The sequence below is a fragment of the Protopterus annectens genome, chromosome 9.part0 (assembly GCF_019279795.1).
Source record: "Protopterus annectens isolate FY-2018-M chromosome 9.part0, PAN1.0, whole genome shotgun sequence".
NCBI lineage: Eukaryota > Metazoa > Chordata > Ceratodontiformes > Protopteridae > Protopterus > Protopterus annectens.
In genome coordinates, this window is record NC_056743.1 from 519,403,600 (window position 1) to 519,418,792 (window position 15,193).

At 41.2% G+C, this 15,193-nt stretch overlaps 1 protein-coding gene across 1 annotated transcript in view; it reads left to right on the plus strand.

Annotated features, from left to right (window-relative positions):
- Nucleotides 1-15,193, plus strand: part of LOC122810542 (tetraspanin-15-like) — a 1,820,183-nt gene that overhangs the window by 120,447 nt on the left and 1,684,543 nt on the right. The gene's annotated exons all lie outside the window — the stretch shown is intronic.

The following is a 15,193-nucleotide window of genomic DNA, read 5'->3' on the forward strand; positions in this document are numbered from 1 at the left end:
TTTTTTGCCACTCCCTGAAATTGTTATACATTCCATACATTATTCCATCTGGTCATGCAATTGAATCTGTATTTGTGTCCTCATACTTCTCTGTCTCATTTAAAGAAGTCTCCTTTTCCAGCTCATTAATCTCTTTTTTTGTTAACTTTTTTAAACGTTATTGTACATATTGTACCACACTATTCATAATCATTTCCTGTGTTTTTTTCATTTCACATTTTTTTCTCTCATTACACTACAGTCTTCCTTTACTAATCTCCTTAAGTTACTTGATATTACTTCTCTTTTTCCTTGTAAAAAATATATTTATTTATATAACAATTCTTGTATTTTTTCTTTCATATCATTGTTTTTTTCTTTCAGTGTTATCATTAGGTTCCAAGTCTTCCAAACATTATTTTCTTCTATTTTTTCATTCTCTACTTTTCTTCCATCATATCGCCACTGTAAAACATGTTTTTTTTATTTTTCCTTAAGTATCAACCGCCATGTTCTCGTAGTAATATATTTCCATAACTGTATTAATAACATCTTCTAACATTTTTCTTGTATCATTTCCTTTCTTTTTATTCTTGCCTTTTAAATCATGATTAGAGTCCCCTGCAATTACAGTATTCATATTTATCAGTACACAGTCTAAAATCTGATGAAATAAACTTTCCCTTTCTTCACAATTAGCATACATATGCATTGTTAATATTCTATATACTTTTTCTTTCTATTTTAAATCTGTAATTATTAATCTTCCCATTTTTGCTAAAGTTACATCTAATGCCTTTTCTGTATTTCTACAAAATACAGCTTTTTCAGAACCTCTTATTTCCTAAATTCCAGATAATCATTCTTTACCATAGTTTCTCTGTTTGTAATATTTCTTTCTTAAAAATCCAGTCTCTTCTAATATAATTACATCACATGTATAACACCACTCCAAAATCCCAATTATTTTTACCATGTTCTGAATGCTATTCTCATTTACGGAAAACACTCTAAAATTTTTATTCTGCTCTCTTCCTTAGATAAATGGTTTTGTAATTTCATAGCTAATTACTAAGCTAGTTTTCTTAACAGACCATTCTGAGTATATCTAATTTCCCTCACAAGGGTGAGAATCAAACATGTAGATGTTCTTCGTTTTCCATTGCTGCAGTCCTTACTATTGGGTATAGTCCGCATCCAGTCGGCCCGAATACCAGAGTATAAGGCTGACGTCGGTCAGGGCGCATTAATCTGACGTCAGTACGTCAGGGTACTAATGCGCATGACCGGCGTCATATCCTCAGTCTTTTTTGCCGCGTGGTCCGATGCAGAAGCAGTTTTGCGAGTGCAGGTTGGCGTTCTGAAATATTTCCGAAACCGGAGTTTCAGACCGAATCAGAGTTGGCTAAGTATCCCGTTGGGGAACATTTTGTTTTTTTCTTGCCTCAGTATTTAACCGGATGTCAGAAAAAGTGAATAACTGTATTTCTTGTGGGAAACAAATACCTCATAGGGATTACCATACATTGTGTATACCTTGTTTAGGGCCTGAGCACGGCGTTGTTGGTTGCCGCTCTTGTGCTAGGTTTAACAAACGCACTATTAAGAGGAGGTTAGACTGTGCCAGATTAGTGTTTGGGAAGCGTTGCAATTATAAAATGCCGTCGGATGCTCCGGCGCCCGCTTCGCCCAAGAAGCGCAAGGACAAAACAGCGAAGCCTAGGGTTGATGAACCGGCAGTCCCGGACGTCGGTTCTTTAGGAGGCTCAGTGGAGCCAGAGGTTTTGCCAGGAGTTTCTATGGAGTCTCAGGCAGAAACTTTACTGTTACAGGATGTACCCTCTCAGGAGGCAGGCCAGGCTGAGCGGGCTTCTCAGGTAACTATTCTTCCCTCTCTTCCCAAAGTAGTTAGAGCCTCTCCTTCTGTTGCCAAAACTTCTTTTAGAGGTAGGCCAAGTTCAGCTTCGGTAGGGGCTTCTCCTAGCATTTCGGGTTCTGTACCTAAGAAACATATGCTTAAAATGGCAGAAGATTTGATTACTATGATTAGAGGTTCTATGGGCCCTCCTGATAAGAGGCCTAGGGTGGAACCAGAGTTTGACAGTTTTGAACAGGGTTCAGGGGCTTCTGAGTCTTCTGCGGAAGATTTGCAGGAGTATCCTCATTATTCTGATTCTGATGTGGATGATGCCACTCCTTGCTTCTCCTCCTGAGGATTTTTCATTTTCAGAGACTCTGCATTCCATGAGGGAGCACTTTAAATGGGAAGGCCAGGATTACTCTGATTCCAGGAAGAGGCTTAGGGAATTCTTGTTTTTACCCCAGCATAGGCCCTTAGCTATACCTCCTGTGTTGAATGTGGTGGAAGATGTTTTTGCAGAGGCTTCCTTGAACCCTGATTCTTTGCCTCCTGCTCCTGTTAAACCTGATAGGTACTATAGGGTGCCCGAGGCTCATAAGTATTTGTTTAAGAGTCCTAGGGCGGACCCAGAAACTGTTTCTCAGGGGCCTAAAGGTGTTAAGGCCTCTGTGGTTAAAAATCCTGTTCCCACTGACAAAGAGGCAAGGGCGTTGGATAGGTGGGGTAAGAAAGTGTATACTTCTTCCACTCTAGCCATGAGAGCGTTGAATTGTCTGTTTCACATGCTGAAATATCAAAATTATCTCCTTTCACAATTGAAATCTAAGGTGGATGCTTTGGCGGAAGGTATTGATTGTAAAGAATTGCTGGATTTAGTTTATGTGTCTGAACAAGTGGGCAAGCATTCTTTGCAATGTGGTTTTGATGCTGTGCAGGCCTCCTCGAGGGTGGCTGCCACTAGTTCTGTTCTTCGCAGGCATGCCTGGTTGAGGGATCAAAATTTGGCTGAGCATGTTAAGACAAGGATTTTGGATGCTCCTTTACAGTCTGATGTGTTGTTTGGTTCACCTGTGGAAGCAGTTTTAAAGAAAATGGAGGACAAAGCTAAATCTATGCAAACTGTTAAAGATTTTTGCAGGTACAGCCACCAGTTTAGTAGAAATTGGCCTGCTAAGGGGTGGACATATCCTGCTTATGATTCCCAGTCTAGGGGTAGGTCTAGACGTGGTAGGGGCAGGGCTCAAGGTTCTTTTAGGCCTAGAACAGGAGTTCACCTGCTCAGACTTCTGGTGAGGGCAGGGGTCAGTCCTTTCGTAAACAGACCCAATGACCTGCCTTTTCAGCTGCCAGTAGATTCTCGTCTGGCAGCTCCTTTGGGAGGACGACTGTCTCTTTTCAAAGAAAATTGGGATTTACTTACTCAAGACAGATGGGTGTTGGACATCATTCACCACGGTTACAGATTTTATTTCCATACAATGCCCCTTTCAAAGGCATGCCAGACGTTCCTCCTCCACAAAGAAGAGGCTCACAAGCAAGTTTCTCAGTTACTCCAAATGGGGCCATTCGGCCAGTCCCTGTATCAGAAAGGGGCCTAGGATTTTATTCTCGCCTGTTCCTAGTACCAAAGAAGGGGAACACGTGGAGACCGATTTTGGATTTATCTCTCCTCAACACTTATCTGGACATTCCCAAGTTCAAGATGTTGACGTTACAACAGCTTTTACCCTGCTGGGCAAAGATCACTGGATGGTAACTTTAGATCTCAAGGAAGCTTACCTTCATGTGCCTATCAGGCTAATTTACAGGAAGTATCTGCGGTTTCGAGCTGGAGATTCTCATTATCAGTTCTCTGCATTGCCCTTTGGCTTATCTACTGCGCCCAGAGTATTCACAAAGGTTCTGGCTCCAGTGATAGCTTACTTCCGGCTACAAGGAATTCAAATCTATCCTTATTTAGACGACTGCCTGATTCTGGCTCAAGAAAAGGAAGACCTTCTACAGCATCTGGAATATATTATAGCAGTGCTAAGATGCCTAGGGTATTCTGTGAACGAAATAAAGTCCAGTCTAGTACCCTCTCAAGACATGTGCTTTCTGGGTGTGAGACTGAATACAGCAGCCCAGATGGCCTTTTTAACCCCGGACAAACAAAAGAGTCTATCACTTTACTTCCATCAACTATCTCATCTGTCCGTGCTGACTGCAAAGACAGTCCTTCAAGCATTAGGGTTCATGGCATCTTGTATTCTGGTGCTTCCCAATGCCAAACTGCATATGAGGAAGTTACAATGGTATCTCAAAATGTATGGACACAGCACTGCCAGGATTTAGACACTGTCATTCAAATAATACCTTGCCTTCAAAGAGAATTTTTGTGGTGGGCTCAGGAATGTCACCTAAACAAGGGACTCTCTGTGACCCGGCCAGAGGCGAGTCAGATTTTAACGACAGATGCCTCGGACATTGCTTGGGGAGCTCATCTAAATGGAAAGTGGATACAAGACAAGTGGCCTGCCAGACTACAGCATCTACATATCAACATGAAGGAGATGTTAGCAGTCCAGTTTGCATTAATGGCTTTCAAGGAGTTACTTCTTCCAGGGCAGGTGTTGATTCTAACAGACAACACAACTGTCATGTGGTACATCAACAAGCAAGGGGAACACATTCTTATCCTCTATGCAGGCAAGCAATGATTTTATGGGAGACTGCGCTAAGCTTGCAACTAACTCTTCAGGCAAGGTTTCTGCCAGGAGCACAGAACTCCTTAGCAGATGTGTTAAGCAGACAAATCATGGATCCCCACGAGTGGAAACTGGATCTTCATGTATTTCAGAAATTGACAGTGTCATGGGGAACTCCAGACATAGATCTGTTCGCTTCTCCACTAAACCACCAGCTGCCAAAGTATTGCACAAAGGGGTTTCATCACACAGCTTGGAAAGTGGATGCTCTGTCTTTCAGTTGGAAAAACCTTCATGTGTATGCCTTTCCACCTCTGCCTCTTCTTCCAAAGGTACTATTAAAGGTCAGACAAGACAGGCCAAGGATGATTTTGATAGCTCCAGATTGGCCTCGGCAACACTGGTACCCACTACTACGGAGTCTGGTAAAGAAGCCTCCATGGCCTTTACCTCTGATTCCTCATCTGTTATCTCAGAAGGACGGTCATCTGCTCAATGTCAAGCTTCACTCTCTTCATCTAACAGCCTGGCATATTCTGTGTTGAAACACAGCAGGTCTCAACTTCCTCAACAGGTTTTAAATGTGATTATGGAAGCTAGAAGACCTAGTACAAGGAGAGTGTACGCAGAAAAATGGAAGAGATTTTTATTTTGGAGTACAGCAAAGAATTTGGAGATTTCTGAGCCTAATTTGAGTGTGGCTCTTCAATATCTTACTGAGTTATTGGACAAAGGTTTGTCCTTCTCTTCCATTAAGATTCATGCTGCAGCAATTTCAGCTCACTATGATTGTGACCCACCTTTGTTTTCGCATCCTTTGTTCAAGCAGTTTCTTAGAGGGCAAAGAATATAAGACCCCCACGTAGAGCTCCTACTCCTGCTTGGGATCTCAATTTTGTGTTGGAAAAACTTACTCTACAACCTTTTGAGCCTGCAGCTACTGCTGAATTGAAATACTTGTCATGGAAGACTGCTTTTCTGTTGGCTATTACTTCTGCAAGAAGGGTGTCTGAGTTGCAGGCCCTTATGGCAGTCGAGCCCTTTTGATTTTCCATAAGGATAGAGTATCATTACGTACTAATCCTTCCTTTATGCCTAAGGTGGTTTCTAGTGTGGCTTTAAACCAAACTATTCATTTGCCTACTTTTTATGCAGACCCCCAAAATAAAGGGGAAAAGATTTTGCATACTTTAGATGTACACAGGCAATTGCGTTATTACTTAAGCAGGACTAAGGATTTTAGGCAGTCTCAGCAGTTGTTTGTTTCTTTTGCTTTGAATTCGGAGGGCAAGCCTGTGTCAAAACAAACTATTTCTAGGTGGATTGGCTTTTGCATTGCATTTTGTTATTCCCATCATGGCAAGGAGATTCCAGCTGGGATTAGGCCTCATTCCACTAGGGCTACTGCCACTTCAACAGCATTTCTAAGGGGGGTGGCAACTAAGGATATTTTGGAAGCAGCTACTTGGAGTTCAGTGCATACTTTCTCTAAGCATTATCACCTTCCTATCTACTCTAAGTCTAGGGCTGGTTTTGCCACAGCTGTTTTGCAAGGCATGTTGTCAGCTCCTGCTTCTTTCTGATTTGCCAGCCTCCCTTACCTCTGCTTTGGGATTCTACCCAATAGTAAGGACTGCAGCAATGGAAAACGAAGAACATAGTATAGTTTTGTACCTACCATAAATGTAGATGTTCGAGGATTCCATTGCTGCAGTCCAATTTACCCTCCCTCCTTCCCCTCTGTGTTTAGGGGTGGTTGTGTAGGTGAGTTTACATGCTTATATTTTTGTATGTATTGTTCATGTTTTGGTGCAGGTATTTTGGGCCTTGTCTTTTTAGGGTCTTCTGACATCTGGGGCAAGAAAAGACTGAGGATATGACGCCGGTCATGCGCATTAGTACCCTGACGTACTGACGTCAGATTAATGCGCCCTGACCGACGTCAGCCTTATACTCTGGTATTCGGGCCGACTGGATGCGGACTATACCCAATAGTAAGGACTGCAGCAATGGAATCCTCGAACATCTACATTTATGGTAGGTACAAAACTGTACTTTTGTGACTGTGAGTCAGACATCTTAACCAGTACGTCAATATTCTTTCATCCATTTCCTTTTTTTTCTTTTATAATTATTCCATTAAAATTTCTTTTTCTCTCTTACCCTTCTACCAATATAATTATTTTTTTGTTTGTTTTACTACCTCCCAATTTGTCTTGTCCTTTACTTATTTTGGAACCTTCTTCTATGTCCTGTCTTATTTTTTTTTTTTACATCTAATGTTTCTTCTCTTTCTGCTACATCTAAAATTCATTATCTTTGTTAATTTTCTTCTGTTTATTTTTTTCTTGGTCTTTTCATTTTTGCAATCCATCCACAATTGTCCAATTTTATTACATTTATAAAATTTTAATTCATATTTTTAGCTTCCTGTCCCATTTCCCACAAATATAACTTTTGTTTTGTTATAGTTACTTATCAAATACCCTTCTTTTCCAAAAAAGAAAGAAAAGCATGTTTTGGGTTGACTCCAGTATTTTGACACCCTTATTCCCTCCACATTTATCATGCTTGGTGTATATATATATATATATATATATATATATATATATATATATATATATATATATATATATATGTGTGTGTATATATATATATATATATATATATATATATATATATATATATATATATATATATGTAAATTTTTTTCTTGTTTTACTACAATATTACAGTCTCTGCCACCAGTCCATAAACCCCATTTGTCAGAAACCTTTGCAATGTCCAGTAATTCTTAACATAACGTTTTCAAATGTCTTTTAAAAGTCTCTCTTTCTACTTCTGTTTGAAATTGTACATGAATTTGTTTTTTTATTTCCCTATTAAGTGCTTTTATCACACAAATATTCTAAGGGTTACATCCTCTCTTTTTTAATATTCTCCAAGAAACGTTTCCATTGGTAAAACAGTCTCAGATATAATGTCTCTAAATGTCTCCTTGTTAGTGAGAATAAATGTTCTTACTTCATGTGTTTTTACAACCAAAGGTGCTATTAAATTGTCCCACACTACATCCTTGAACATTTCCTTCGCATCTTTCCTTTGAATCTGTACCACGTCTTATGTTTTTCATTTTCTTCTGCCTTCTTTTCTGTTACTTTCCTTCTTCATTTTTACTTTCTTTGCGTATGTTTTCTTTTTCTTCTCACCACCATTCTTCAGGGTTCTCTGCATCATTCTTTTGTATTTCCTGTATAATGTCTGCCCAGGAAACATCACTCTGCATCACCATTTCTTGATATAACTCATCCCACAACCCTATTGACCGGAGGTTGTAATTATACATCCATCATTTGATGACTTATCGCCATCAAGCAGATTTCTTTGAACCCTCTCCTTAGAATTCTGCACACTTTCTCTGGACTTGATTTTTGCTTTCTCCATTTCTCTCACCTCTCCAACATCTCCTTCTCTGTCCAGCTGCCTCCTTGTTTCTCTGGGTGGCCTGAGCACCTGGAATGGAAATAGGAAGTGGTCCTGCAAAACAGGTCCCATTCACAACAGTGATGAGTAGAGGAAATTCCCTAATACCCTGGCTAAATTTCCCCTAATAGTATAAGTACTACCTTGAGTCCACCCTAGAAAAGAGGGTACTAGCTTGGTGGGACTAATCTGGTTACAAAGGATAACTATCAATAAATAAAAATGTTAAGTTGTTAAATCTCGCTGTTCATTCTTCACTGATGGGTTCGGAGCAAATCCTTGGCTCTGGCATGGCTGACTAGCAAGCTCAAAGTTCTCCAGTAGCTCGAGACCCCACCCCTTATCCCATAATGCACTGCTGGAATTATCTCAGATCTAGTTTGCCGCGGCACGGATCTCTTCGTTTCCAGCATTGTTCAAGACTTTATTGGGAGTTTTCAACTTTTAGCAAGTTATATTTTTCAATTTTTTTACATCTTTGATCTATTTTAATAATCTATATTACTAGCTAGTAGATGGTGTTTTTTCTTTGTTCAACCCCCTTTCCTCAGTAAATCTTTATTTGCCTTTGGCCCTTTGGCCTTAGGATCCCTTTCTTTAGTTGTTAGTGTTCCCTGTTTGGGACTATTGTTATTGGATTACTTAATCCTGTTTATATTGATAGTTGTTAGTGCCCCTTTTGGGCTGTGTATGAGCTGGTTAGTTAAGATTTCTAAAATAGCTCATAGTTAATTAGTGTGTTCAATTTAGTGGAAATTGTAAAATGTCTGAAGAAAAAGACAAACATCCAATGTCTGGGTTTAAAAAATGCCCAGACTGCAGACAGAAAATGTCAGTCATGGATGCCCATTGCAGTGTGTTTACTGTTTGGGTGAGGTGCACCTGCAAGAGTCATGCAGTATCTGTCACTCCTTTTCCACCAGAGTGCTAACAGAAAGGAAGAGGAAGTTAATTGATAGGGGTATTATCAAACACCCCTTTTTTTTTGAGGCATTGTCTGACCAGGATGGAGCCAGCAAATCATCCTCTGAATCTAGGTCAAAAAAAGGAAAAAGGTCAAAGTGTGGTGACTTCAGCTCTACTGCTTTTGGAACTGACAGTCTGCTCTTTTTGGAACCAGGACACTGCTCTGGAACCAGCTGCCGAAAAACCTCCATCCATATTCCTCCAGTCGGCTCCATCTGTTCACTTTTCCAGATCCTCTGTCAGCCTTTCTGATCTCGATATGGACCGGCTGGTTCAGAAACTCTTAAAGGCACCAGACCTAGCTAAATTGCTGTCAGCTCAGACCCAACCGTCGGAGCCGAAGACCACTACTCTTGAATTGTCTGCTCCTCCTCTGAGCCATACCAGACCTTCGGAGCCTGATTGTGGATCCCTTGAAGCCGACACCAGCTCCATCTGCTTGGATGTTCTCGGCGCCGACCGGGGACTTGAGCCGACACTCTCTGATTCGGTCCAGGGAGGATAGCCGCACTGACTTGTTGGTGTCAACTCTTCCTCTCAGGGCCTCTGGCTCAGAGCCCATGGCTTCGGTGCGGGAAGAGATCGCGGCTCCGTCCAAGCAGTCAACTCCTCATCTGAGCTGAGGTGCTTTCGAAGCCATGAGGTGAGTGTTGTCTCCTAAGACTTCCTCATCTCAAGGTCTGGCCTCTTCTTCCCCTAAAGTGCCTGTGTCAGTTTGTCTCCTCCGGTCATCCCAAGCGTAGAGACCCTGAGCCTCAGGTAGCCCCACAGAGCGCTCCCTGCTCTTCCGCGACCTCTCCAGTTGTTCCCTCTGAAGAGGTTCCCAGGAAGAGATTATGCAAGAGGAGGCATTTGGAATCCCCCCAGGAGTCTCTCACATCGGACATCGACTTGGATGAATCAGAAGGGTCCCCTAGATCTCCTTTGCAGAGATTCCTGAAATTCTTAGGCAGAGGGGTGATTGGCAGTCCAAGAGCCCTACTGAGGATGAGTCAGTTCTCCTGAAGGTGTTTGGGTCTCAATCTTCCATCTCTTTGGTATCTCTGCCCTATGATGAGCTTAAGGATCTGGTCTCTCATAGGGAGTAGGAGTCACCAGAATCTATGGAACCTGTTGTTTATTTCTGCCCCCGTGGATAAGTCCTTTTTGAACAAGGGAGTCCCTGTTGATGCTGTGTTGGTGGCAGCAGCCACCAAAAAGGAAATGTCTGAGACTTCCTCATCTATCCATCCTCCTAACAGAGAATCTAGGATCATGGATAGATAAGGGAAATGCATGTTCAGTTCAACGACTTTCTCACTCACTGAACTACTTGACACATTTTACCAGAGTGCAGCGAGATCTCCTTAAGGAGTTGGGAAGATGCTCTTCAGGGTGCTGTAGCTTCGAGTGTATCCGACAAGATTGCCACTCAGCTCTCTACCCTCAATTCAATAGTCAACCCATCCATGCGTCTCGTATCTTATGCTGCTGATGGTTCGAGTAGAGCCCAGGTACAGGAATCGCTTTTCGTAGGCTGCCTGGATGTGACTCTGTTATTTTGTGGAACCCTTCAAGTTTTCCTTTACTAATACCTCATTTGATGGCTCATCTTTGTTTGGGTCAAAGGTGATGGAGACTTTGACCTGGTATGAGCAAGAAGGAAAGACTATGTCTGCCTTCGGAGTCTGTATTTCCACCCCCACTCAACCCTTTCCTAAAGGTCAGAGGGGAGGAAAGATGTGGTTCCGGAAAGCCCAAGGAGCCTTTCAAGACGCACATGGAGAGCCCCCCTCCAGAGGCAGAGGAGCGGGTTTCAATGGAAGACGCCACCCTTGCGGCAGAGGGGGTCCGCAACACCAGGGTGACCAAGATCAATTCTGTGTTCAGTCCTACCAGTGCTCCTGAAGGGAGGCCCGGCTGTCCTACTCTGGAGGCAGTCGGGGGTTGCTTATCATTGTACCCAAAAGCCTGGCTAAATATAACAAATGAGGGTTGGGTACAAAGTATCATTTCCAGAGGGTATTTCATACCATTCTCCATCCAGGCTATTCCTGTCAAAAACATCCGGGACGTTCCACCCAGTCACATGGGACAAGCAGCAATAGAGGTACGCCGATTGCTAGAAAGAGTCATCCATCCAGTCCTGTCAGACCAGACAGGATTCGGAACTTACTCAAGATTCTTTTTGGTTCCAAATAAAACAGGAGACTAGAGACCCATTTTGGATCTCGGCAGACTCCATCAATTTGTGAGAAAGAGAAGTTTTGAATGGTCATGCTACGTCCATACTCCCATTTCTAGGGAAGGACAATTGGATGTGCTCGATCGATCTCAAGGATGCATACTGCCACATATAGTTGGCCAGACCATCCAGAGATCACCTGCGTTTCCAGCTGGGAGCTAATCATTATCAATTCCGAGCTCTGCCCTTTGGTCTCACTACAGCCCCCAGAGTGTTCACCAAGTGTATGGCAGTAGTCACTGCTCACCTGAGGCGTCTAGGATTCCAGGTGTTTTCGTATTTGGATGATTGGCTCTTTACCTCCACCACCAGTCATCAACTTCTTCAAGCGAGAGAGGCTACTCTGACACACTGCGATCAGCTAGGCACTACAGTCAACTTTGAAAAGTTTGTCTTGTTGCCATCGCAACATATCGTTTTATAGGAACAGAACTAGACATGTCAACCACCTCTCTTCATCTTCCACCAGAAAGAATTTCTGTTCTTCGCCAACACATCATGTCCCTGATATCAAAGAACAGAGCACCAGCTTCAAAGGTATTGAAAGCTCTAGGATTGATGGCAGCTATTTTAGCAATCCCGTTAGTAAGGATGCATATGAGAATCCTTCAATGGCTTCTGTTCACGCAATGGTCTTACCAAGAACTTCCAATGAGTCGCATGATCCTGATAACAAATTCCTGCAAGAAGGATCTTCAGTGGTGGTTGACGTCTCTTCATGTTACAATAGGACGTCCCTTCATGCTCCCCCTTCCAGTTGCCACTGTGACCACGGACGCTTTCCTGATAGGGTGAGGGGGGCTTTTTCAGGGAAAGACTGCCCAAAGCACATGGACAGATCAAGAATCACATCTGCATATCAATGTCCTGGAGATGAGAGCAGTACTTCTAGCGCTACAATACTTTCAGGACTGTCTTCCTCTAGGGACAGTTGCAATACAGACCCTCAGAGTATGGCAGTGGGTACTGTCATCCCAGCACTTCTGTTGGCAATGCACATCCCGGGCAAATCCATCATAATAGTGGACAGACTGAGCAGAGCAATTTTATTGCCCCACGAATGGTCCCTCAAACAAGAGATTGTGGATAGGATCTTCTGCAAATGGGGCCAGCCTTCCTGCGACCTGTTTGCCAGTCACATCAACAACAAATGTAGAAGCTATTTTGCCCGGATTCCCACACCAGGTCACTCCACAAGGGATGCTCTTGTCCACGATTGGCCCCCTGGTCTCCTCTATGCATTTCCACCAATCCCCCTGATACCCAGATTTTTACAGAAAGCAAAGTTGCTGGGATGGACAATCATCCTTATAGCCCCTAATTGGTATCGGCAGGTTTGGTTTCCGTTTCTTTACCATCACATTCTGGAAGATCCATGGATCATGGACCCAGTGCCAGACTTGTTGACACATCCGTCAGGGGATCTTCATCCATCCTTGCAGACACTGAAGCTAACCGTTCGGCTGCCCCAATTCCCCGCATAGCCAGGCTCTATAATCTTTCCCATGACACTAATCAAATTTTGTTGGTTTCCCATAAAGCTTCCACTAGAAAATTGTATCATAGTAAGTGGAAGAGATTTTCCATTTGGGCTTCTTCCCACAACATTGACCCTTACCAAGTGCCATTGTCTTCTATCTTACAATTCTTGACAAAAATCTTCAACAAATGAGCAGCGGCTGCTTTACGGTGTGAGTGCAATTAGCTGCTATATCTAATTTCCATCTAGGAATCGATGATTTGAATATTATGGCTCACCAATTGTCTAAGGCTTTTCTAAAAGGTTCCTTTCACATAAGGCCTCCAGTGAAGACAACTTATTCCCCCTGGAATTTTAATTTTATTTTCTCTCATATCATTCTTCCTCCTTTTGAGCCTGCATCATCTTGTGAACTAAAATTTCTGTAATGGAAAACTATCTTCTTAGTAGCCATCACTTCAACTTGCAGATTGTCAGCTCCAAGCCCTATCCATCAAGCCCCCTTATATGGTCTTCCATGCTGACAGAGTATTTCTCAGGACAAATCCATCCTTTTTGCCCAAAGTATGTTCTGAGATTAACATTAATCAAGTCATTGAGTTGCCCGTTTTCTTCCCTAATCATACCAACAAATGGGAATATATATTGCACAAACTCGATGTTCATAGAGAACTTAGATTTTATTTGGACAGAACAAAAGACATTAGGAAATCAGATCAGCTCTTTGTGTCTTTTTCTGAGGCCAGGAAAGGTAAACCAGTTGCTAAAACAACCCTAAGTGGCTGTCGGATTATATCACCTAATGAAAAGTAAAAAGGTAGGCAGAACAATCCAAGCAGTCACAGTAAATGAATGTAAGTTTATTTTTAATCTACAAACGTTTTCGTTACTGTGCAACAGTAACTTCATCAGAAAACCAGTTTGCATAATACGCTAAACTTTTAAATAGTAAGTGGCGCCAAAATAAAACCTAAAACTTCGCAGTAGCATCATACTAATTAAAATATGTTCGCGTTTGCCAGTTAAAGTGCTGCAGCAATGTTTTTAATTATATTCAGTAAAATACTTTTTAATTAATTTATTAAAAACTTCTTATAAAAAATTTATACTTATTAAAACAAACACAATATTTAATATTAATCATAAATTTTATAGTATAATTGATTTTATGTAAATCAAGTTTTACCTATGTAACTTCATATCACAATGTTAAGAGACAAATCATGTAAAATACCATCTGTGCTAGTAAGTCCAGTAATTGTTTAGAAAAATTATAATATTCCATCTCATGTTACATGTTCCTCTATTGTCTAAGTCTCAAAATGTTATTAGTTTATCATCAGTTAAAAATCTTTTTTCATAAATAGAAAATCTACCTCTGTGCACTTCTCAATTTCAGCACACAAGTAATATTACAATTTTCATTGAGACCAGGTGCAGAAAACGCATCTAAAGTTAGTTGCCACTCCAACTCTCGAACCTCAAGTTTTAAAGAGAGGGGACCACCTCTAATGTCAAAAGGGATATGATCAATAGCTAAAAAATGAAAACTATGCCCAGGGTAAACCCCTATATGTTTAGCCAGAGCATTATCATCTTTATTCTTCCTTATGGAATAAGTGTGCTCATAAAGTCTTTCCCGTAGTTTGCGGTCAGTCTTTCCTACGTAGAAAGCTGGGCAACAGTCGCAGGTTGCTAAATACACTATAGATTTAGACTCACAGTTAAATCTATAGTTAATGTAGTATTTCTTGTCTCTAATTACAAAAGAATTAGCAGATCTTATGTGGTTACACTGTTTACATGTACCGCAAGGATATGTTCCCTTTAATTTCAAAAAGGTAGGAGAGTCGTTTCTCCTTTCCAGTAGTGACTTAAGGTTACTCCCTTTTTTATATACAAATTTAGGAAAGGACCCTAGTTTTACCTCCAATGTAAAATTACCTTTAATAAGTTGCCATTTCTTAATTAAAATAGACTTAATTTGCTCAGAATCAATGTTAAACTTAGTGATAAAGCTAGTGTTGTATTGTTTGCCTGGATTGATAAAGATGGTGCTGCCATGGTCAGGGATTACTGAGTGGTTACTACCTGCCTCAATGTAAGTGTCAGTAACTCGTAAGAAAGTTACTTCACTGTTACAAAGTAAAGGAAAGTATGTTCTATTTTTCCTTTTACGTTCGACTTCTTGGTATAAGTTGTCAATCAGTGATATTGGATAGTTCCAGTTGATAAACATTTCCTTTTGTAAATGACACTCAGTGTAGAATGTTGTATCTGAAGAGTACATTCTCGCAGCCCTAATAAATTGGCCTTTAACTATGGACCGTTTCTGTTTAAATGGGTGTGCACTATTGTAGTGCAAAAATGAATTGCAGTATGTAGGTTTCCTAAATATTGTCGACCCATATGAACTATTACCTATGTCCTTACTTAGTTTTACATCAAGGTAGTCAATTTGCTCAGTGTTAAAGTGGTATGTGAATTTAAAAAATTGTGTAGTAGAATTGAAG